General features: G+C 46.5%; 1 long non-coding RNA gene across 1 annotated transcript in view; it reads right to left on the reverse strand.

The window, feature by feature from the left end:
• LOC143783350 (uncharacterized) overlaps nucleotides 1-23,920 on the reverse strand; it is a 43,947-nt gene extending 20,027 nt beyond the window's left edge. The window contains exon 1 of the long non-coding RNA XR_013217129.1: nucleotides 22,670-23,920. This is a non-coding gene — a long non-coding RNA (uncharacterized LOC143783350). The remainder of the gene's footprint in view (nucleotides 1-22,669) is intronic.
• Nucleotides 23,921-25,001: the final 1,081 nt, after the last annotated feature.

Consider the following 25,001-nt stretch of genomic DNA (forward strand, 5'->3'; position numbering starts at 1 on the left):
AATATGGAAAACTATATAGTTACTGTTTTTACAGCCCATCTTTGAGGGTTTTAGTTTTGTGGCAGCGATGGAAGGTGTTCTTGGGAGGATTGCTAGTTTGGTTACCGACGTTATCTTTGAGACAAATCGCCTGGATATCATAGTGCGGGAGAAGGAGGCGGCAGCGGAAAGGCGTCGGATGCTTCTGCAGCAACGGAGACGGAGGCGACTGTGGATTCATCCGATTAATCAACTACGGATGACCCGGGGTGTCCAGTCCACTCTGTACCTGGAGTTGCGGCAAAATCCACACAAATTCCACAACTACGTGCGGATGAGGATTGAACATTTAGATTTTTTGCTTGCAGTCTCTTCTCCTCTCTGGGTCTTGCAGGCATATGTGGGGTTGAAGGCCCAGGCCAGGTTTATATAGATTTGGGGGTGTCTGGCCAATTGGCAACAAAATTCTGCTTCTGAGCATGCTCAGTGTAAAAAAACCGTATTGCAGCGCTGTATTGCGTCGTACGACGTGTCCCGACGCATCAGTCGCTCATAGGCTTCCATTGCAGCCAACGACGTATGCCGCAGGATGCATCGCGACACGTTTTTTAGGCGGAGACAAAAAACGTTACAATCAACTTTTTTTGAGACGACGTGTCGCCAAATTTCGACGCATACGTCGTAAAACGTACACGACGTATGTCAATCCGTCGCAATACGTCGCCAATACAAGTCTATGGGGAAAAAACGCATCCAGCAAAAACTTTTGCTGGATGCGTTTTTTCGAAAAAAAGACGTTTTGAGACGGAATGCAGTTAACGCTAGTGTGAAAGTAGCCTAACAAAGCTTTCTCCTCTGTCCTCTCCTGCTTCTAAGCTGTAACATAATAAAATAATACAATAGTATCTACAAATCCTGGCTTATTTGGTAAATATGGACCCCACACTTTTAGACCATACGTTGAACAGATCTGAAATCAAGATTTTCGAACTGACATTGTAAGTTTTATTTTTTAAAATATGATCCAATCACGATCCCAACTTGTATTTTGGTACAGATGTGGCTAGGAGCAGAGCAAGCACATGTGCAGTTTTTGAAGTTTTTAAATTAAACGTTTTTTTCGGAAATGTGTTTTAAAATTTTGCATTTGCATTCGCATGGGTAAAATATTAACAAAGATACTCTTGTGACATATGTGGTGAAAGCCCGTACAGTTCTGAGTAGAATGGGGTTTATTTTATTTAGCTTTTCTCTAGCCTGAGTTATGAGGAAAAATGTAAAGGCAGGCAACACCGAAATTTGCACTTTTTCCAAACTTTGAAAATCAACTATAAAAAAGAAAAAAAAATATCTAGAATTGTATTTTTCTTCACATTTTGCATTCTCTGACACTTACCAAATAACAAAATCTCAAAAGAATTAAAAATAGAGGTAAAAATCATTGGTTCACTTGACATGGAATGACCCTATACCGTGATGTTGTTATGCGGACACTACAGCTGGTCCAGTATCCCGTGATGGCGGTACGCGGTCACTGTCAGGTCTCGCATCCCTGTGATGTCGTTACATGGGCAGGCCATGTGCACATTGCGGATTGGCCATTGGATTCACAGCTGTTTTCCATGCAGTGTACAGTATCATGTAAACCTATGGAAAACCAAATCTGCTGTGCCCATGTTGCGGAAAATACAGAGTGGAAACGCTGCGTTGCATTTTCCGCAGCATGTCAATTATTTGTGCAGATTTCGCAGCAGTTTACACCTGCTCCACAATAGGAATCCGCAGGTGTCAAACCCCAGGTGGAATCCGCACAAAAAACGCAGGAAATCCGCAGTAATTCCGTAGGTAAAACACCTGTGGATTTTGCAAAAACGGTGCGGAAAAATCCACACATGAATCCGCAACATGTGCACATAGCCTCACTCCATCTGGTCCCATATCCCGTGATGTCGTTCTGCGGTCACTACGGCCGGTCCAGTATCCATTATGCGGTCACTACGGCCGGTCCTGTGGTATGAAGGTTATATTGACACCGGCTTATTTAGGTCTGGCCCTATACCATTATGGATGTTTTGGCTGGTCCCATAGTTTATGGTCTTTACAATATGTTGGCTGTTTATTGAAGGCTTGTGGAAACTGCAGCTCTCCTCCTGGTGGCGCTGTAGAGCCAGGTCTCTCATCCTTTTCTCACTTTCACTGTGACGCGGTTTGTCCCAATTCTTGCGTTGTTGAGGCTGCACTCCACGTCAGTTAATGCTGGGTGTCTTCTCTTCTCCCCTACCTGTAAAACGCTGCAGAATCTGTTTTATGCACAGCAGACCCCTAGGCCAGGACCTCCGAGGAAGCACAATGGGCATCGCTGTATCTGCTTTTAGGTGATTTCCCCCCCCCTTCCTTGATGAGGCTCAATCTGACAGATGCAGACTTGTGGTTTTCTCCCTAAACACTGTGCCACTGGTGTCCTCTCCTTGGAGAGGCTGTGGAAGTGAGACAGGACGTGCCTATCTTTCGCTGGCTGAGGAAGTGACACATGCACCCGTTATTCGCTAGCTGTGGAAGTGACACATGATGCGCCTGTCATCCACTGGCTGTGGCCCTGAGGTGGTGTCAGGACAGTCTCCTCTACCCACACCCATGGTATCATCCGGTGGTCTCACACTCATCGCTGGTGGATGAAACTTGCCAGGTGCCTCTCACAGAGTTGCCATGTTATAGGACGAGCAATAGGCATGGCGGACATAAGCCAGACAGACGTGTCTCGGCAATGATGATACGTCTTCTGAGCTCTCCGTGACCTTTAGGGAAAAGTGTTTGGATTGTTTTTTTCCCCATTCGCAGATTTGTGCATCCCGCGACACTTCCGGTACCAGAATTCTGTGCAGCTCAGCTTCCCATCAGGAAAAGCTAAGACACGTGACTAGTGTAGGTCAGTGTCCCTGCCCGTTCTCGGGACTGGAGATACTGGCCTAATATTTGACCTAGAAGTCACTATGATGGAGTTGCTCCTGTGTGAAGATGCGTGGCTTCTGCTCCACCGCTTTAGAGCAGATAGCTGCTCTTCTAGCCGTGAGCTGATTGGGGGTATGGGCTCCAGACTGACCAAGCAGCCTCAATATCACTCACCCTACACGTTGGAGTCACATTTCCTGGGAGGTGACGTCAGTGCATTGTATTCTCTGACAACACACAACATTCAGTGGAATGGAAGGTTCCACATCGGTTTCACGATTCTGGCCCGGCGGTGGATCCTGTGACCCAATCTAACACTTGAGGCTTAGATCACGCTGCTAATCAATATTCAGACTCCGTTTTTTCTGTAGCCAAAGCATGCTCTCTTGGCAGTATAATAAAAGTGTTCATAATGCAGGTTTTGCTGTGTTTTTTTGTGTGCGGATCACGTGTGATTTCTCTAAGGTAAAGCTCTCTGTCTATGATTCTCAGTTTCTTTAAAATCAAACATGCAGCAAACCCCAAAGTTACACAGGTTAAGCAGAGACCCCGGTTCAGCAAGTTTAACCTTTTTCCACTTATATATTGTTACTAAATTATCAATAACCCACAATATTATATGCACTGAGGAAATCATCCGTCCCTTGTCTAAAGCGGTTATAGTGTTGGCCATTACTACCTGTGTGGTGGGCGTTCCAGTCTGACTGCTCTATTCTAGAGGTGTCCTCGCCACAGATTTATAAAAGGGGTAACAATACGTTGGGATTGCAGAATTTTATCTTTTTATACACCCTAAAAGCTTGTTTGCTTTTGCAGCTGCTGCCTGACATTGAGTGCTGCTGCTCAGCTTACTTGTACCAGAATCCCCAATCCTGTATCTCAAGTATCTGCAGTTATAGGATTACTCTGTCCTCGGTGATTACTCTACATTATTATTATTTATATAGCACCATTAATTCCCTGGTGCTGTACATGAGAAAGGGGTTACATACATATTATAGATATTTACAGTACACAAATTTATGATGACAGACTGGTACAGAGCGGAGAGAACCCAGTCCTTGCGGACTTACATTTATCTACATTAATCTCTTCCGACAAGTGTTTGCCCATCAGACATCTCATCCAGATTGTCCTGTAATCTTGTAAGGTCGGGGTGAGATTTTATATCCTACATAGTCTGGTGTCATGAGCAAATAAGAATCAGACGGACACTTTACTCTCAATCCATCCACAATGTCATTAATAAAGAGGTTAAAAAGTACTGGCCCCAGCACAGATCCCTGCGGTCCCCTCTGCCCCACCACAGATCCGTGCTATCACTTCCGCTCTCAGTACAGATCACTGCGGCGCCCTCCACCCCGGCATAGATCTCTGTCAGCTCCACTCCCAGTACAGAGCCCTGCGGTCCCCTCTGCCCTGCCACAGATCCGTGCTATCACTTCTGCTCTCAGTACAGATCACTGCGGCGCCCTCCGCCTCGGCAGAGATCTGTCAGCTCCGCTCCCAGTAGAGCCCTGCGGTCCCCTCTGCCCCGCCACAGATCCATGCTATCACTTCCGCTCTCAGTACAGATCACTGCGGCGCCCTCCGCCTCGGCATAGATCTGTCAGCTCCGCTCCCAGTACAGAGCCCTGCGGTCCCCTCTGCCCCGCCACAGATCCGTGCTATCACTTCTGCTCTCAGTACAGATCACTGCGGCGCCCTCCGCCTCGGCAGAGATCTGTCAGCTCCGCTCCCAGTAGAGCCCTGCGGTCCCCTCTGCCCCGCCACAGATCCATGCTATCACTTCCGCTCTCAGTACAGATCACTGCGGCGCCCTCCACCCCGGCATAGATCTCTGTCAGCTCCACTCCCAGTACAGAGCCCTGCGGTCCCCTCTGCCCTGCCACAGATCCGTGCTATCACTTCTGCTCTCAGTACAGATCACTGCGGCGCCCTCCGCCTCGGCAGAGATCTGTCAGCTCCGCTCCCAGTAGAGCCCTGCGGTCCCCTCTGCCCCGCCACAGATCCATGCTATCACTTCTGCTCTCAGTAAAGGTCACTGCGGCGCCCTCCACCTCGGCAGAGATCTCTGTCAGCTCCGCTGTTGTGGATTCTGTTTTAGGGCTCCCTCTGGTGGTTACAGCTGGTACTGGGTGACTTTGGTGGGTTGCGGTCTCTGGTTTCCACCTGTCCATCAGAGGCTGGGTGTTTCCTATTTAACCTGGCTTTCCTGTCATTCCCTTGCCGGCTATCAATGTATCAGTGTGTCTCTGTTACCTTTGCTACCTGCTCCTAGGCCTTCAAGACAAGCTAAGTCTGGATTTCCCTGTTTCAGGTTTGCTTTCATGTTTTTAGTCCAGCTTGCAGATATGTAATTCTCTGCTGCTGGTTGCTCTAGTGGGCTGAAATTACCACTCATGTACCATGAGTTGGCACATGAGTTCAAGTAATTTCAGGATGGTATTTTGAAGGGTTTTAAGCTGACCGCGCAGTTCACCTTTTGTATCCTCTGCTATCTAGCTTAAGCGGGCCTCATTTTGCTGAATCTGTTTTCATAACTACGTTTGTGCCTTCCTCTCATTTCACCGTCATTATATGTGGGGGGCTGCTATTTCTGTGGGAATATTTCTCTGGAGGCAAGATAGGTCTGTGATTCTTCTGATAGGGGTAGCTAGATCTCCGGCTGGCGCGAGACGTCTAGAGTCCCCCCAGGAACGTTCCCCGGCTGCTGTTAGTTGAGTGTTGAGGTTCAGGATCGCGGTCAGCTCAGGTTCCATCACCCTAGAGCTCGTCCTGTTTTCGCCCGTGTTATGTGTTTAATTCCCTGCCATTGGGAACATGACAGTATAGCCGGCCCACAAAGTGTTAATTGTTTGGGCTGAAGCAGGAGAAAAAGAAGTGTTGAAGGGAAATTTTTTTTTTCCCCTCAGAGTTTTGCTGCCTAGCCCTTAATTGCTGTCTAGCTGCTTCTTACCTCCTCTTAACCCTTGAATGGCTCTGACCTTAGCTGTTTAACATGGATGTCCAGAGTTTGGCTTCCAGCCTGAATAATCTTGCTGCAAAAGTTCAAAACATACAGGATTTTGTTGTTCACACTCCTATGTCTGAACCTAGAATTCCTATTCCAGAGTTTTTTTTCTGGAGATAGATCTACCTTCCTGAATTTCAGGAACAATTGCAAATTGTTTCTTTCTTTGAAATCTCACTCCTCTGGAGACCCTGCTCAGCAGGTCAAGATTGTAATATCTTTCCTGCGGGGCGACCCTCAGAATTGGGCATTTGCATTGGCACCAGGGGATCCTGCATTGCTCAGTGTGGATGCGTTTTTTCTGGCACTGGGATTGCTCTATGAGGAACCTAACCTGGAGATTCAGGCTGAAAAGGCTTTATTAGCCCTCTCTCAGGGGCATGATGAAGCGGAAGTATATTGTCAAAAATTTCAGAAATGGTCGGTGCTTACTCAGTGGAATGAGTGCGCCCTGGCTGCAAACTTCAGAGATGGTCTTTCTGAGGCCATTAAGGATATTATGGTGGGGTTCCCTGCGCCTACAGGTCTGAATGAGTCTATGACTATGGCCATTCAGATTGATCGGCGTTTACGGGAGCGCAAACCTGTGCACCAGTTGGCGGTGTCTTCTGAACAGGCACCTGAGACTATGCAATGTGATAGAATTCAGTCCAGAAGTGAACGGCAAAATTATAGGCGGAAAAATGGATTGTGTTTTTATTGTGGTGATTCAGCTCATGTTATATCAGCATGCTCTAAACGCACAAAAAAGGTTGATAAATCTTTTGCCATTAGTACTCTGCAGTCTAAGTTCATTTTGTCTGTAACTCTGATTTGTTCACTGTCATCCATTTCCGTCGATGCCTATGTGGATTCAGGCGCTGCCCTGAGTCTTATGGATTGGTCATTTGCCAAACGCTGCGGTTTTAGTCTGGAGCCTCTGGAAGTTCCTATTCCTTTGAAGGGAATTGACTCTACACCATTGGCTATGAATAAACCGCAGTACTGGACACAGGTGACCATGCGCATGACTCCCGTTCATCAGGAGGTGATTCGCTTCCTTGTACTGTATAATTTACATGATGTACTAGTGCTTGGTCTGCCATGGTTACAAACTCATAATCCAGTCCTGGATTGGAAAACAATGTCTGTGTTAAGCTGGGGATGTCAGGGGGTTCATGATGATGCACCTCTGATTTAAATTGCTTCATCTACTCCTTCTGAGGTCCCTGCGTTTTTGTCTGACTATCGGGATGTTTTTGAGGAGCCTAAGCTCAATTCGCTCCCTCCTCATAGGGATTGTGATTGTGCTATAGAATTAATTCCTGGCAGTAAGTTCCCTAAGGGTCGTTTATTTAATCTGTCAGTGCCAGAGCATACTGCTATGCGGAATTATATTAAGGAGTCCTTGGAAAAGGGACATATTCGTCCATCTTCGTCCCCTCTGGGAGCAGGTTTTTTTTTCGTGGCAAAAAAAGATGGTTCCCTGAGGCCTTGTATAGATTATCGCCTTCTGAATAAGATTACAGTCAAATATCAGTATCCATTGCCATTATTGACTGATTTGTTTGCTCGCATTAAGGGGGCTAGGTGGTTCACTAAGATAGATCTTCGCGGTGCGTATAATCTGGTGCGGATAAAACAGGGTGATGAGTGGAAAACCGCATTTAATACGCCTGAGGGCCATTTTGAGTATTTGGTAATGCCTTTTGGACTTTCTAATGCTCCTTCAGTCTTTCAGTCCTTTATGCACAATATTTTCCGTGAATATCTGGATAAGTTTATGATTGTGTATTTGGATGATATTTTGGTGTTTTCTGATGACTGGGAGTCTCATGTTCTACAGGTCAGGAAGGTGTTTCAAGTCCTGCGGGCCAATTCTCTGTTTGTGAAGGGCTCAAAATGTCTCTTCGGAGTCCAGAAGATTTCTTTTTTGGGGTACATTTTTTCTCCTTCTACTATTGAGATGGATCCCGTCAAGGTTCAGGCGATTTGTGACTGGACACAGCCTACATCTGTTAAGAGTCTTCAGAAGTTCTTGGGTTTTGCTAATTTTTATCGTCGGTTCATTACTAATTTTTCCAGTGTTGTTAAACCTTTGACTGATTTGACTAAAAAGGGTGCTGATGTTGCTAATTGGTCTCCTACGGCTGTGGAGGCCTTTCAGGAACTTAAGCGCCGGTTTTCTTCTGCTCCTGTGTTATGTCAACCAGATGTTTCACTTCCTTTTCAGGTTGAGGTTGATGCTTCCGAGATTGGAGCGGGGGCGGTTTTGTCACAGAGAAGTTCCGATGGCTCGGTGATGAAGCCATGTGCGTTCTTTTCTAGAAAATTCTCGCCTGCCGAGCGCAATTATGATGTGGGTAATCGGGAGCTTTTGGCCATGAAGTGGGCATTTGAGGAGTGGCGTCATTGGCTTGAGGGTGCTAGACATCGTGTGGTGGTCTTGACTGATCACAAAAATCTGATTTACCTTGAGTCTGCCAGGCGTCTGAATCCTAGACAGGCTCGTTGGTCGTTGTTTTTTTCTCGTTTCAATTTTGTGGTTTCATACCTGCCAGGTTCAAAGAATGTGAAGGCAGATGCCCTTTCCAGGAGTTTTGTGCCTGACTCTCCTGGAGACTCTGGGCCTACTGGTATCCTTAGGGATGGGGTAATATTGTCCGCCATCTCCCCAGACTTGCGACGTGCATTGCAGGAGTTTCAGGCGGATAAACCTGATCGTTGTCCACCAGAAAGACTGTTTGTTCCGGATGATTGGACCAGTAGAGTCATCTCCGAGGTCCATTCTTCTGTGTTGGCTGGTCATCCTGGAATATTTGGTACTAGAGACTTGGTGGCCAGGTCTTTTTGGTGGCCTTCCTTGTCAAGGGATGTGCGCACCTTTGTGCAGTCTTGTGAAGTGTGTGCTCGGGCTAAGCCTTGCTGTTCTCGGGCCAGTGGGTTGTTGTTATCCTTGCCTATCCCGAAGAGGCCTTGGACGCACATTTCCATGGATTTTATTTCAGATCTCCCTGTCTCACAGAAAATGTCCGTTATCTGGGTTGTGTGTGACCGCTTTTCTATGATGGTTCATTTGGTACCCTTGCCTAAGTTGACTTCCTCCTCTGAGTTGGTCCCTTTATTTTTTCAGAATGTGGTTCGTTTGCATGGGATTCCGGAGAATATCGTTTCTGACAGGGGATCCCAGTTTGTGTCTAGATTTTGGCGGACGTTTTGTGCTAAGATGGGCATTGATTTGTCTTTCTCGTCTGCATTCCATCCTCAGACGAATGGCCAGACGGAGCGAACTAATCAGACCTTGGAAACTTATTTAAGGTGTTTTGTTTCTGCTGATCAAGATGACTGGGTTGCCTTTTTGCCACTGGCCGAATTTGCCCTTAATAATCGGGCTAGTTCTGCTACTTTGGTTTCTCCTTTCTTTTGTAATTCGGGGTTTCATCCTCGTTTTTCCTCTGGTCAGGTGGAGCCTTCGGATTGTCCTGGAGTGGACGTGGTGGTGGACAGGCTACATCAGATTTGGAATCAGGTGGTGGACAATTTGAAGTTGTCTCAGGAGAAGACTCAGCAGTTTGCTAATCGCCGTCGCCGCGTGGGTCCCCGACTTCTTGTTGGGGACTTGGTGTGGTTGTCTTCTCGTTTTGTCCCTATGAAGGTCTCTTCTCCCAAGTTTAAGCCTCGGTTCATCAGTCCTTATAAGATCTTGGAGATTCTTAACCCTGTATCTTTTCGTTTGGATCTCCCAGCATCGTTTGCTATTCATAATGTGTTCCATCGGTCGTTATTGCGGAGGTATGAGGTGCCCGTTGTTCCTTCGGTTGAGCCTCCTGCTCCGGTGCTGGTGGAGGGAGAATTGGAGTATGTTGTTGAGAAGATCTTGGATTCTCGTGTTTCCAGACGTAAACTCCAGTATTTGGTTAAGTGGAAGGGTTATGGTCAGGAGGATAATTCCTGGGTGGTCGCCTCTGATGTTCATGTGACTGATTTGGTCCGCGCCTTCCATAGAGCTCATCCTGATCGCCCTGGGGGTTCTCGTGAGGGTTCGGTGACCCCTCCTCAAGGGGGGGGTACTGTTGTGGATTCTGTTTTTGGGCTCCCTCTGGTGGTTACAGCTGGTACTGGGTGACTTTGGTGGGTTGCGGTCTCTGGTTTCCACCTGTCCATCAGAGGCTGGGTGTTTCCTATTTAACCTGGCTTTCCTGTCATTCCCTTGCCGGCTATCAATGTATCAGTGTGTCTCTGTTACCTTTGCTACCTGCTCCTAGGCCTTCAAGACAAGCTAAGTCTGGATTTCCCTGTTTCAGGTTTGCTTTCATGTTTTTAGTCCAGCTTGCAGATATGTAATTCTCTGCTGCTGGTTGCTCTAGTGGGCTGAAATTACCACTCATGTACCATGAGTTGGCACATGAGTTCAAGTAATTTCAGGATGGTATTTTGAAGGGTTTTAAGCTGACCGCGCAGTTCACCTTTTGTATCCTCTGCTATCTAGCTTAAGCGGGCCTCATTTTGCTGAATCTGTTTTCATAACTACGTTTGTGCCTTCCTCTCATTTCACCGTCATTATATGTGGGGGGCTGCTATTTCTGTGGGAATATTTCTCTGGAGGCAAGATAGGTCTGTGATTCTTCTGATAGGGGTAGCTAGATCTCCGGCTGGCGCGAGACGTCTAGAGTCCCCCCAGGAACGTTCCCCGGCTGCTGTTAGTTGAGTGTTGAGGTTCAGGATCGCGGTCAGCTCAGGTTCCATCACCCTAGAGCTCGTCCTGTTTTCGCCCGTGTTATGTGTTTAATTCCCTGCCATTGGGAACATGACACTCCGCTCCCAGTAGAGCCCTGCGGTCCCCTCTGCCCCGCCACAGATCCGTGCTATCACTTCTGCTCTCAGTACAGGTCACTGCGGCGCCCTCCGCCTCGGCATAGATCTGTCAGCTCCGCTCCCAGTACAGAGCCCTGCGGTCCCCTCTGCCCCGCCACAGATCCGTGCTATCACTTCTGCTCTCAGTACAGGTCACTGCGGCGCCCTCCGCTCCCAGTACAGAGCCCTGCGGTCCCCTCTGCCCCGCCACAGATCCGTGCTATCACTTCTGCTCTCAGTACAGGTCACTGCGGCACCCTCCAGCTCGGCAGAGATCTCTGTCAGCTCCGCTCCCAGTAGAGCCCTGCGGTCCCCTCTGCCCCGCCACAGATCCGTGCTATCACTTCCGCTCTCAGTACAGATCACTGCGGCGCCCTTCGTCTCGGCATAGATCTCTGTCATCTCCGCTCCCAGTACAGAGCCCTGCGGTCCCCTCTGCCCCGCCACAGATCCGTGCTATCACTTCCGCTCTCAGTACAGATCACTGCGGCGCCCTCCGCCCCGGCATAGATCTCTGTCAGCTCCGCTCCCAGTACAGAGCCCTGCGGTCCCCTCTGCCCCCGCCACAGATCCGTGCTATCACTTCTGCTCAGTACAGATCACTGCAGCGCCCTCCGCCCCGGCATAGATCTCTGTCAGCTCCGCTCCCAGTACAGAGTCCTGCGGTCCCCTGTTGTGAACTCTGTGTTCAGGCTCCCTCTTGTGGTCACTGGTGGTATGGTGTGACTTTTGCTTTGGGCTCCCCCTGGTGGCTTTGTCTGTTATCCTGCTGGTCTCTGGCTATCAGCTGGTTCATTATCCTCTGGGAGGTTCCTATATAGCTCTGTTTTACTTTCACTTGTTGCCGGCTGTCGATGTAATCAGTGCTACTCAGATTCTTTCTGACTACCTTGCTCCCAGTCCATCCAGGACTAGCTAAGTTTTGTTTGCTCATTTTTTGATCAGCAGTGTTTATCATGTTTTCTGTTCCAGCTTGCTAAAATGTAATTCCCTCGCTTGCTGGTTGCTCTAGTGGGCTGAGTTTCTCCCCACACACCGTTAGTTGGTGTGTGGGTTCTTGAAATCTCAGGATGGATATTTTGTAAGGGTTTTTTATTGATCGCATAGACCCCTGCTCTATTTTTCTGCTTTCTAGTACTAGTGGGCCTCTTTTGCTGAATCTGATTTCATCCCTATGTATGTGCCTTCTTTTTACCTCACCGTTAATATTTGTTGGGGGCTTCTATATCTTTGGGGATTATTTCTCTGGAGGCAAGCGAGGTCTTTCTTTCTCTTTAGGGGTAGCTAGTTCCTCAGGCTGGCTCGAGACGTCTAGTAATTTTTTAGGCACGTTCACCGGCTACCTCTAGTTGTGTTGGATAGGTTCAGTTTTGTGATCAGTCCAGTTACCATCTCCCTAGAGCTCGTCCTTAGTTTAATCACTTGCTGGTCTATTTGTGATCCTCAGCCACTAGGGATCATAACAGTACAGCCGGCCGACAAAGTGTTAATTGCATGGCAGAAGCAGGAGAAAAGAAGCCTTGAGAATTTTTTTTTTTTTTTTGTGTTGTTGCCGTGTGTCTAGCTGCTGTGGCTGGCTTCTCTCCTCCTCTTAATCTTGGTGTGGCTCTGAGTTCAGCTGTTGACATGGATGTCCAGAGCTTGGCTTCCAGTCTGGATCATCTTGCTGCTAGGGTTCAAAGTATTCAGGATTTTGTTGTTCACAGTCCTATGTCAGAGCCTAGAATATCTATTCCGGAGTTGTTTTCTGGAGATAGATCTAGGTTCCTGAATTTCAAGAACAATTGTAAGTTGTATCTTTCTTTGAAATCTCGTTCCTCTGGTGATTCCGTTCAGCAAGTTAAAATTATCATTTCTTTTTTGCGGGGTGACCCTCAAGATTGGGCTTTCGCATTGGCGCCAGGGGATCCTGCATTGCTCAGTGTGGATGCGTTTATTCTGGCCCTTGGATTGCTCTATGAGGAACCTAATCTTGAGAACCAGGCTGAAAAAGCGTTGTTGGCCCTCTCACAGGGGCAAGATGAAGCAGAGGTGTACTGTCAGAGATTTCGGAAATGGTCGGTGCTTACTCAGTGGAATGAGTGTGCCCTGGCTGCAAATTTCAGAGAGGGTCTTTCTGAAGCCATTAAGAATGTCATGGTGGGGTTCCCTACGCCTGCAGGTCTGAATGAGTCAATGACTCTGGCCATTCAGATTGATTGGCGTTTGCGGGAGCGCAAACCTGTGCACCATTTGGCGGTGTCTTCTGAACAGACACCTGAATTTATGCAATGTGACAGAATTCTGACTAGAAGTGAACGGCAAAATTATAGACGGCAAAATGGCTTGTGCTTTTACTGTGGTGACTCAGCTCATGTTATCTCAGCATGCTCTAAGCGCAAAAAGAAGGTTGATAAATCAGTCACCATTGGTACTTTACAGCCTAAGTTCATTTTGTCTGTTACCCTGATTTGTTCCCTGTCATCTTACCCGGTTAATGCTTTTGTAGATTCAGGTGCTGCCCTGAGTCTGATGGATTGGTCGTTTGCCAGGCGCTGTGGTTTTGACTTGGAGCCTTTGAAATTCCCTATTCCACTAAGGGGAATTGATTCTACACCATTGGCTACGAATAGACCTCAGTACTGGACACAAGTGACCATGTGCATAACTCCTGTTCATCAGGAGGTGATTCGTTTTCTTGTACTGCATAATTTGCATGATGTAGTCGTGTTGGGTCTACCATGGCTGCAGACTCATAATCCAGTCCTGGATTGGAAAGCTATGTCTGTGTCAAGTTGGGGTTGTCAGGGAATTCATGGTGACGCTCCTGTGGTGTCAATTGCTTCGTCCACTCCTTCTGAAGTCCCTACGTTTTTGTCAAACTACCAGGATGTATTTGAGGAGCCCAAACTCAATTCTCTACCTCCTCATAGGGATTGTGATTGTGCTATAGATTTGATTCCTGGTAGTAAGTTTCCTAAGGGACGACTTTTCAATTTATCTGTGCCGGAGCATGCTGCCATGCGGAGTTATATAAAGGAGTCTTTGGAGAAGGGACATATTCGCCCGTCCTCATCCCCTCTTGGTGCAGGATTCTTTTTTGTGGCTAAGAGGGATGGTTCCCTGAGACCTTGTATTGATTATCGCCTTTTGAATAAAATCACGGTCAAATTTCAGTATCCTTTGCCATTGTTAACTGATTTGTTTGCTCTAATTAGGGGGTCTAGTTGGTTCACCAAGATAGATCTTCGTGGTGCGTATAACCTTGTGCGTATAAAACAGGGTGATGAATGGAAAACTGCATTTAATACGCCTGAAGGCCATTTTGAGTACTTGGTGATGCCTTTTGGACTTTCTAATGCTCCTTCAGTCTTTCAGTCCTTTATGCACGACATCTTCCGTGAATATCTGGATAAGTTTATGATTGTGTATCTGGATGATATTCTGTTTTTTTCGGATGATTGGGAGTCTCATGTTAAGCAGGTCAGGATGGTCTTTCAGGTCCTGCGTGACAATGCTTTATTTGTGAAGGGCTCAAAATGTATTTTTGGAGTCCAGAAGATTTCTTTTTTGGGTTTCATTTTTTCTCCTTCTACTATTGAGATGGACCCAGTCAAGGTTCAGGCTATTCATGACTGGACGCAGCCTACATCTGTTAAGAGTCTTCAGAAGTTCCTGGGTTTTGCTAATTTTTACCGTCGCTTCATAGCTAATTTTTCTGGTGTTGTTAAGCCTTTTACCGATTTGACCAAGAAAGGTTCTGATGTGACTAATTGGTCTTCTGCCGCTGTGGAGGCCTTTCGGGAGCTGAAGCGTTGGTTTTCTTCGGCTCCAGTCTTATGTCAGCCAGATGTCTCACTTCCCTTCCAGGTGGAGGTTGATGCTTCCGAGATTGGAGCGGGGGCTGTTTTGTCGCAGAGAAGCTCCGATGACTCTGTGATGAAGCCATGTGCTTTCTTTTCAAGAAAGTTTTCGCCTGCCGAGCGGAATTATGATGTCGGTAATCGGGAGTTGTTGGCTATGAAGTGGGCATTTGAGGAGTGGCGACATTGGCTCGAGGGAGCTAAGCATCGTGTGGTGGTCTTGACTGATCACAAGAATTTGATTTATCTCGAGTCGGCCAAACGGCTGAATCCCAGACAGGCTCGTTGGTCGTTGTTTTTCTCTCGTTTTGATTTCGTGGTTTCGTACCTGCCTGGTTCGAAGAATGTGAAGGCTGATGCTCTTTCTAGGAGTTTTGTGCCTGACTCTCCTGGAGATTCAGAGCCGGCTGGTATTCTTAGAGAAGGGGTGATTTTGTCTGCCATCTCCCCAGATTTGCGACGTGTGCTGCAAGAGTTTCAGGCTGATAGACCTGATCGCTGTCCACCGGAGAGACTGTTTGTCCCGGATAGATGGACCAACAGAGTCATCTCCGAGGTTCATTCTTCGGTGTTGGCGGGCCATCCTGGAATATTTGGTACCAGAGACTTGGTGGCCAGGTCTTTTTGGTGGCCTTCTTTGTCGCGGGATGTGCGTTCCTTTGTGCAGTCTTGTGGAATTTGTGCTCGGGCTAAGCCTTGCTGTTCTCGAGCCAGTGGTTTGCTGTTACCTTTGCCTGTCCCGAAGAGGCCTTGGACGCACATTTCCATGGATTTTATTTCAGATCTCCCTGTCTCTCAGAGAATGTCTGTCATCTGGGTGGTGTGTGATCGTTTTTCTAAGATGGTCCATTTGGTACCCTTGCCTAAGTTCCCTTCCTCCTCCGAGTTGGTTCCACTGTTTTTTCAAAATGTGGTTCGTTTGCACGGGATTCCTGAAAACATTGTTTCTGACAGAGGATCCCAGTTTGTGTCTAGATTTTGGCGGACCTTTTGTGCTAAATTGGGCATTGATTTGTCTTTTTCGTCGGCCTTCCATCCTCAGACGAATGGCCAAACCGAGCGAACTAATCAGACCTTGGAGACTTATTTAAGATGTTTTGTTTCTGCTGATCAGGACGACTGGGTTACTTTTTTGCCGTTGGCCGAGTTTGCCCTTAATAATCGGGCTAGTTCTGCTACTTTGGTTTCTCCTTTCTTTTGTAATTCGGGGTTTCATCCTCATTTTTCCTCGGGTCAGGTGGAGCCTTCTGACTGTCCTGGAGTGGATCTTGTGGTTGATAGGTTGTATCAGATTTGGAATCATGTGGTGGACAATTTGAAGCTGTCTCAAGAGAAGGCTCAGCTCTTTGCCAACCGCCGTCGCTGTGTGGGTCCCCGACTTCGCGTTGGGGACTTGGTGTGGTTGTCTTCTCGCTTCGTTCCTATGAAGGTCTCCTCTCCTAAGTTCAAGCCTCGGTTTATCGGTCCTTATAAGATTCTGGAAGTCCTTGGCCCTGTGTCATTTCGTCTGGACCTCCCAGCATCATTTGCTATTCATAATGTGTTCCATCGCTCGTTGTTGCGGAGGTATGTGGTGCCTGTGGTTCCTCCGGTTGAGCCTCCTGCCCCGGTGCTGGTTGAGGGAGAATTGGAATACGTGGTGGAGAAGATCTTGGATTCTCGTATTTCTAGACGGAGGCTCCAGTATTTGGTTAAATGGAAGGGCTATGGTCAGGAGGATAATTCTTGGGTTGTCGCCTCTGATGTTCATGCAGCCGATTTGGTTCGTGCCTTCCATGTGGCTCATCCTGATCGCCCTGGTGGTTTTCATGAGGGTTCGGTGACCCCTCCTCAAGGGGGGGGTACTGTTGTGAACTCTGTGTTCAGGCTCCCTCTTGTGGTCACTGGTGGTATGGTGTGACTTTTGCTTTGGGCTCCCCCTGGTGGCTTTGTCTGTTATCCTGCTGGTCTCTGGCTATCAGCTGGTTCATTATCCTCTGGGAGGTTCCTATATAGCTCTGTTTTACTTTCACTTGTTGCCGGCTGTCGATGTAATCAGTGCTACTCAGATTTTTTCTGACTACCTTGCTCCCAGTCCATCCAGGACTAGCTAAGTTTTGTTTGCTCATTTTTTGATCAGCAGTGTTTATCATGTTTTCTGTTCCAGCTTGCTAAAATGTAATTCCCTCGCTTGCTGGTTGCTCTAGTGGGCTGAGTTTCTACCCACACACCGTTAGTTGGTGTGTGGGTTCTTGAAATCTCAGGATGGATATTTTGTAAGGGTTTTTTATTGATCGCATAGACCCCTGCTCTATTTTTCTGCTTTCTAGTACTAGTGGGCCTCTTTTGCTGAATCTGATTTCATCCCTATGTATGTGCCTTCTTCTTACCTCACTGTTAATATTTGTTGGGGGCTTCTATATCTTTGGGGATTATTTCTCTGGAGGCAAGCGAGGTCTTTCTTTCTCTTTAGGGGTAGCTAGTTCCTCAGGCTGGCTCGAGACGTCTAGTAATTTTTTAGGCACGTTCACCGGCTACCTCTAGTTGTGTTGGATAGGTTCAGTTTTGCGATCAGTCCAGTTACCATCTCCCTAGAGCTCGTCCTTAGTTTAATCACTTGCTGGTCTATTTGTGATCCTCAGCCACTAGGGATCATAACAGTCCCCGCCACAGATCCGTGCTATCACTTCCGCTCTCAGTACAGATCACTGCGGCGCCCTCCACCCCAGCATAGATCTGTCAGCTCCGCTCCCAGTACAGAGCCCTGCGGTCCCCGCCACAGATCCGTGCTATCACTTCCGCTCTCAGTACAGATCACTGCGGCGCCCTCCGCCCCGGCATAGATCTCTGTCAGCTCCGCTCCCAGTACAGAGCCCTGTGGTCCCCTCTGCCCCCGCCACAGATCCGTGCTATCACTTCCGCTCTCAGTACAGATCACTGCGGCGCCCTCCGCCCCGGCATAGATCTGTCAGCTCCGCTCCCAGTACAGAGCCCTGCGGTCCCCACTGCCGACTATATCCAATGTAGAGCGCGTACCATTAACAACTCATTTAGCCAGTTCCTTACCCATCTCCATAGTTTCCCCCAGTCCCGGCTTCTAGAGCTTCAGTATAAGGGCTCATACTCATCTGTATGCTGTCCTTTTTTTTTTTTACAGAATGGATTACCTACATTTTGAAAAAAAAAAAAAAAAGCACAAAATTCAACCCTTGACAGGAAGGGACAGACCGGGAAGTGGAGGGAGGGATGGTTTAAAATCCAGTCAGAAAGCATTCCATGAGACGCCTCCACGGAGTTCAGCTGTATGAAGCTTTTGCCATGTCACATGCAATTAACGTGGAGATGATGATGGTGCTAGTTCAAGAGAGGCCCGAACTGTGAGATCCACAAGACTCAAAATATCAGAACAGAAATGTAAAGGACGCATCGTGGACACATGTCACCAATTGTTTCCCAATTGTGCCAGAAGTGCCCCGGGTGTGCAGCTAGGAATGAGTGGTCATTTTTTTTGTTTCCTATATGTTGAAGATGTTTTTAAAGAGCCATGGTTTGGTGTAGATTTAAAAAAAAAAAAAAAAACAAGTCCCCTTTGAAACTTTAAAGTGCCATTACTTTTAACTGTACTAGAAAATGTTTATTCTTTACACCCATACAAGACTTCTTCCAAAAACACCCTCGTATCACGTGTTGGGTCGCACTCATGTATTTCATAGTCTTGAGTCTGTACTTCTTCCCATACTGTTAGCTGCCTCAATTTGCCATTATGCCCTTTCTTTTTTAATACCTTGCTGTTTGACTGTTCAATGCAAGCTATTGGTACCATTGTTACCATCCACCTTTGGTGCCTGTCCCATTTTATCATTCAATCTTAGCTTGCTGACAGAACACTGTCGTCCCATTTTTTAATGAAAAGATTTGTGTTGTTCTGTGATGTATTTTGTCTGTTGAAGTGTTCTCTATAACAGTGTTCCCCAACTCTGGTCCTCAAGAGCCACCAACAGGTCATGTTTTCAGGATTTCCTTAGTATTGCACAGGTGATTGAATGCTTGTCTGTGCAGGTGATGCAATTATCACGTGTGCAATACTTAGGAAATCCTAAAAACATGACCTGTTGGTGGCTCTTGAGGACCGGAGTTGGGGAACACTGCTCTATAATGTCATTTGGTGCATAATTTGTATGCTTTATTTTGTTGTTTGGGTTTTTGGTATATATATATCATTTTTCGTGATCTGGGGTCGGGTGAGGGCTTCTTTTTTGGGTGCTGAGCTGACGTTTTTAATACCGTTTTGGTGCAGATACGTTCTCTTTTGATCCTCAGTCATTGCATTTTAATTCAATGTCGTGGCACCAAAAAAAGTAATTCTGGATCGCGACTCCACCCGCCACTATTGTGAGCACGTCAGCTGTTCAAAACCGCCGACATGTCCCGGCTTTGATGTGGGCTCACCGCCGGAGCCCGCATCAAAGGAAGAGATGTGACCTCCGCAGCACTAGTATGGTTGAGGTCAGTAAGGGGCTAAACCAATTTGGCCAAACAAAACATTTTGTAATATGTGTCTGCTTTATAAAATGGAATCCAACTTATCGGAATTTGACCCAGCCTCTGAGGCCAAGCCTGGCCAGTCCCAAACCGAAGCACCAGTAACAGCAGAGGAGCCTATTCCTGCAGCCCAAGGTCAAGTTCCAACCGATCAAGAGAAGCAGGCAAGCAGCAGCCCAACCCTGGCCCTTGATATCTCCAAGAGACAGCAAAACCGCAGCGATTAAGAGAGCAGCAATGTGTAGATATCCCACGTCAGGTTGTCACGTTATGGACTACATTTCCTGCACAATATCAGATGATAGTGAGGAAGCATTTTGCCAAAGTTTGGCACAGCACCTACGGCACATTCCTCCACAATAACGGCTGCCCACTAAAGCTGCCATATTACACATTAATGCTGCCATTCTGCCAAATACCCCACATCACATCTTTGCCAATATAGAAAGAAGTCAAACAAAATATCAAAACCATTATCAGCAGCCTCCGTACATCCTCCTTCATCCACTGGGCAACATCCTCAGTCCACAGTAAAACCATTGTTCAATAGGTTGAGAGGTCATCTCACAAACCTTGACCATCCGCAACCCCCTGAACACCATCGAGTCCATAGCCAGCACCCATCGATGCATCCACATACTAACCCACAAAAGCATCCATCATCTGCTCCCTCACATTTTTTTTTAGAGTGATCGTTACTACCATGGACCCCAAGCTCTTCACGTTTATGGCCATGGAGAAGGTTGGCATCAAGAAGCACAACAGCAAGGGCCTTTTGTTCATCACAGACCAATAGCATCCTGGCATTCCGAAACTGCTCCTGGTTAGGCATATGGACCACCGGAAGCATAGCCACTAGTGATGAGCGAATAGAATTGTTGCTCGCGTGATCTGAGTATTTGTTAGTGCTCAGAGATTTAGTTTTCGGGCCTCAGCTGCATGATTTATGGCTGCAGGAAAGTCTGAATACATGTGGGAATTCCCTAACAGGCAATCCTCAAATGTATTCAGCCTAGCAGTCGTAAATCATGCAGCTCAGGCGATGATGAAAACTACATCATGTCAGAGCACCAACAAATACTCAGATCACCCGAGCATGCTTGGGGAGACCTGAGCAACAATGCTATTCGCTCATCACTAATAGCCAGTCAGGAAGCCATCAACCCACCTCACATCCCCACCCCGGCAAACTGTCTCTTTGCCTCAAACCACACAATAACCCTCCCAAACCCAAACATCCCACACAACACTCTCCACATCCCAACATTCTTTTATCGATTTATAAGTTTCTGACATTTAGGAAATTAATGGTAAACCAAGACAAATAAATTTCTTCTGTGCTGAAAAAGGGCTGTTTTTGCTATTTATTACGTATTGCCAAAAGTAAAGGTTCAATTTTGTTAACAGAACACAAGTCAGTGAGTAATCCGCAAGAAGTTCACGAATCCTGAGGCCTGAAAGATCCTTGCGTTTGTGCAAAGCCTGTGCAATTGGACCAGGATTGTTAGTCAATTCTCCCTCAGCATCTACTGACACAGGCGAATCATGGTTATGGGTAAAATTGTGTAATATTACACAGGCCATAATGACAGTTGACATTTTGTTCACTTAACTGGAGGGCACTAAGCAGAACCCTCCATTTGGCGGTCAAAATCCCAAAGGCACATTCTACCAGACGCCGTGCCCGAGTAAGCCGGTAATTAAAGATTCGATGATGTCAGTCAAGACTACGCCGAGGAGAAGGCCTCATGACCTATTTTGTTAGCTGAAATGCTTCATCAGCTACAATCAAGAAAGGCATTGACTGACCAGGTGAATCCGGAAGGTTCCATGGGGTTGGCACACCCAGTTGTTTGTCCCGCAGCCGCCGACCCATTAAGAGTTGGAGATCTTGGAATCTCCAGTTCTTCCATAGGCCCCAATATCTACAATTATAAAATTGTATTATCATGAATTACCTAATTAGGTATGAAGTGACGCAAGATCAAGGATATAAAGACATTTTCCTTTATTAACAAATAGTTTAAAATAGGAAATAATTGGTAAATAGACAACTGATGGAAAAAATGGGACCTCCAAAAGAAAAAAATCATCACGCCCCCTTGTATGAAGAAGCGGTATCGCGAAACGGCGCTCGTTGGGCGCAGGAGGTGACACCACTTCTTTTCACGCTGCCTCACCCTTTCCACCCCTTGCATCCAGGTAATATCAGCTTGTTTTCATTCCTCCATGCACATTTGACAGCACGGCATTTAGTATATTCGGTGCCTCTTTCATCTTCCTCCCCTCTGCTGGCTGCCTTGGTGCTTGGCTATTACACTGCATTTTAAAGGCGCTTGAATTCATGGTTATTAGCCCAGGGCGGGCTTTACAGCATTTTTCTTTTGGTCTGAGCAATTGAATGGACTATAAAGTATTATCTTGAGATGGTGTTGTGTCCTTTTGCTTTATATTAGTCCTTTCTCATTTTACCATTTATTGATAATCATATAGCCTGTGTATAGACCCATACTCCCTCCCTTTGGGCAATACTCTCTATTCATTTTTTGACAAAGCCTTGTTGCTCGGCCAAATATATGTATATTTTCTTCCATTTTACATCTGGCTGCCACCTTGTGGCGATTCCAAATATAACCAAGCCTCCCACGGCTGACTATCTGCCTCATTGCTATTTTTGGAATATTTTTCATGTCTGATAACCTGCCTGCTATAGGGTTAAGGGTGTTCTTCCGGATCAGGGCATTCTTTCCCTTCTAAAAGGACTGTTAAGTTGTTTTTTTAAGACATTGTTCATGTCCATCTGCTTTAAGCAAGTCCTGAGTACTACTCTAGGAATATACCCCCCGTGTGCAGCTTTACCACATTAATTGTGCTCTCCTGGTGTCACCTCGTTTTCTTTTGGAGGTCCCATTTTTTCCATCATTTCTGTCTTTTTACCAATTACTATTTTAAACTATTGGTTAATAAAGAAAAAAGTTTTTATATACTTGATCTTGCGTCACTTCCTACCTAATTAGGTACTTCATGATAATATGTTTATCGAAGTGCTGTTTGCCAATTTAACTTTGGATTATGGGACAAATTATAAAATTGTAGTTGCTATCAACTAAGGCCAACAGCACTACTGACAAAAAAGGTTTATAATTGTAGTATTGGGACCCCGAGTTCGGCGGCTTCTTGACACTGATGTGCTTACCATCTAAAGCCCCCAATCTGGGAAATTACATGTCTGGTAGATCCCATTTGCAATGCGCTCCCAGATTGGACCACAGGTGTGCTTAACTACATTTGATATGGTAGTACGTCCAAGAAGATATTCCAAATGGAGAGAAGCATATGACTGTACCGTGGCAACAGAACTACAAAGAAATAAGAGGTTTTTTTCTTAAGGTTACTTACACATTGCTTCAAAGTAATGGCAATCATTTAGATGTAGGTGTTAATATTTTAAAGGCTATAGAGCTTAATATTATATGCAAATACAGGTTTTCAAACGTTCATAATAGGCAAAATTACAATTTAATAAACATACCTCAGGGTAAGCAGAAGCTGTAATTCAGAAATACATTTGCGGAAATGTGAGGTCTGAAACGCTATGCCTGGACAAAGCTCCGCAAGCACTGTGTCATAGGTCTTCAGTGACATTCTGGTGTAGGCCATAAATTTGTCACGATGGCTTCTTAGAGCCTTGCAAAATGGCCTCTGGCAGAGCACAGGGTAAGTAGTGGATGTACCCAAAATCTTTGCCGCCTACTCGAAGCAAAAACAGGTGAATAGCCAACCCCATACTCCCAGGGATAACACCCAGTTAAATACAAGTTCCTCAATAGTATTCAGATTCCTAGCAGCCATACTTCCTTTTGGGGGAAAAAAAATCCTGAAGAATAAATGGATGTGCTCAGTATCACATGTTGCTAAAGGGATTTATATAGGGATTGCACAGTGCAATTCCCTACAAAACACGGATAATTTTGCTTTTGTAACTCCTGAGAAAAACGCATCACAGATTGCATACACATGACATGATGCTCGTCCTTCGTACTCAAAAATGACCATGACTTCAGGGTTAGAAGGGAGTTAGTAGTTATGGGTCCGGAGGTGGCTGATGAGTCCAATCCAGGCCCTGAAGGTTTGCCCACATTCTTGACATGAAGTACCAGATGTAGTCAGTACACCAGATTCTACTTGTGCCTTGCGTACAGCACACTTTCTTTTTGCATCAAAGATTTTCCTATCTTCAGCTGCACGTGCTCCTGATGTGATCCTGCCCCGCCAACCTGGACGATCCAGGGCAAGCTCTTCCCATTCATTGGTGTTGACTTCCAGGTTTTTGAGAGACACCTTAAGGCCGTCTTTATAGCGCTTCTTTTGCCCCCAACTGCTCGTTTTCCTTGGCACAGTTCTCCATACAGCAGTTGTTTCGGTAGTCAGCTGTCAGGCATTCTGACCACGTGTCCAGCCCACCTGACTTGGACTTTCAGCAGGAGAGTGTAAACGCTGCAGAGCCCAGTTTGTTCCAGAATTGCCGTGTCCGGGACATTGTCTTACCACCTGATGTGGAGGAGTCTACTCATGTGGAAATGATTAAGCTGTTTAGCATGCCGGCTGTAGACTTCTAGGTCTCGCTACCATAGAGGTGTGGTGAGGACCACCGAGCAATAGACCTTCAGCTTTGTGGTAAGGCTGAGTCCCCTTCGCTCCCAGACGTTCTTACGCAGTCTCCCGAAGGCGGCACTGGCTTTGGCAATTCTGTTATTAACCTCAGCGTCGTTACTTCATGGGAAAGTGTGCTGCCTAAGTAGGGGAAGCTATTGACTGCTTTGAGGTTTTGCTCCTTCACCGTGACACGTGGCTCCTTGTATAGTTTTCCTGGAACAGGTTGATACATGACTTCGGTTTTTCTAATGTTGGTCTCAAGACCAAAACTGTCGCAAGCTTGTGAAAAACAGTCCATTTCATGCTGCATCTGCTGTTCCGTGCTAGCATTAAGTGCACAGTCATCAGCAAATAATTCATGGATAACAGTCTCATGCACTTTCGTAACCGCCTTCAGGCGTTTTGGGTTGAATAGCTTGCCATCAGTCCTGTACCTAACCTGGATTCCATCTTCACAGTTGTTAAAGGCATCACTTAACATTGCAGAGAACAGCATACTGAACAGGGTTGGAGCAAGCACAGAGCCTTGTTTACACCGTTTGTTACTGGGAAAGACTCAGATTTGTCTCCATCGTTCAGAACCTTCACCACTGGTTAAATGGATGCTGTGATTAAAAAAAAAAAAAAAAATGGCACTTGCAAGCCAATCGTATAGCACACATACGTATTTCTAGTAGAAATTACGGACCGTTTTTTCTCTCACACATGGGTATGAGCCCCAAGGCTGTTATGTGGTGCAGGATCGAAGTCCAGATAAATCCCATCAGCCGCACAACATACATTCAGATCTGCACTTGCCTCCTCATAGAAACCAAATATGTTGTCAGACACGACTTGTCCTTCATGAATGAATGAAACTGCACACGCTCAGGGAACCATGGAATTACCGGGGCTCTGGCCTGTCACAAAATGTCGGCAGAGCCCCGGACAGCGCTGGACACCTACGCAGCACCGGCCAGCATCCACCAGGCACCCGGCACCAGCACGCCGCACATCGGAGCTCCCCCCCCCGGGACCCCGCTTCATCGCACCCACCACTCCCGGTAAGCAACAAAGATGCATGGATTATGAGCATTACCATTTTATTAAAAACATTCTTTTTCTTATTTTTCTCCTCAAAATTTTGGGTGCGTCTTATAATCCGAAAAATACAGTAACTTATATTTTACATTTCTTATTTAGATCTTTATACTCCTGAAATGCTGTTT

The sequence above is a fragment of the Ranitomeya variabilis genome, chromosome 6 (assembly GCF_051348905.1).
Source record: "Ranitomeya variabilis isolate aRanVar5 chromosome 6, aRanVar5.hap1, whole genome shotgun sequence".
Lineage (NCBI taxonomy): Eukaryota > Metazoa > Chordata > Amphibia > Anura > Dendrobatidae > Ranitomeya > Ranitomeya variabilis.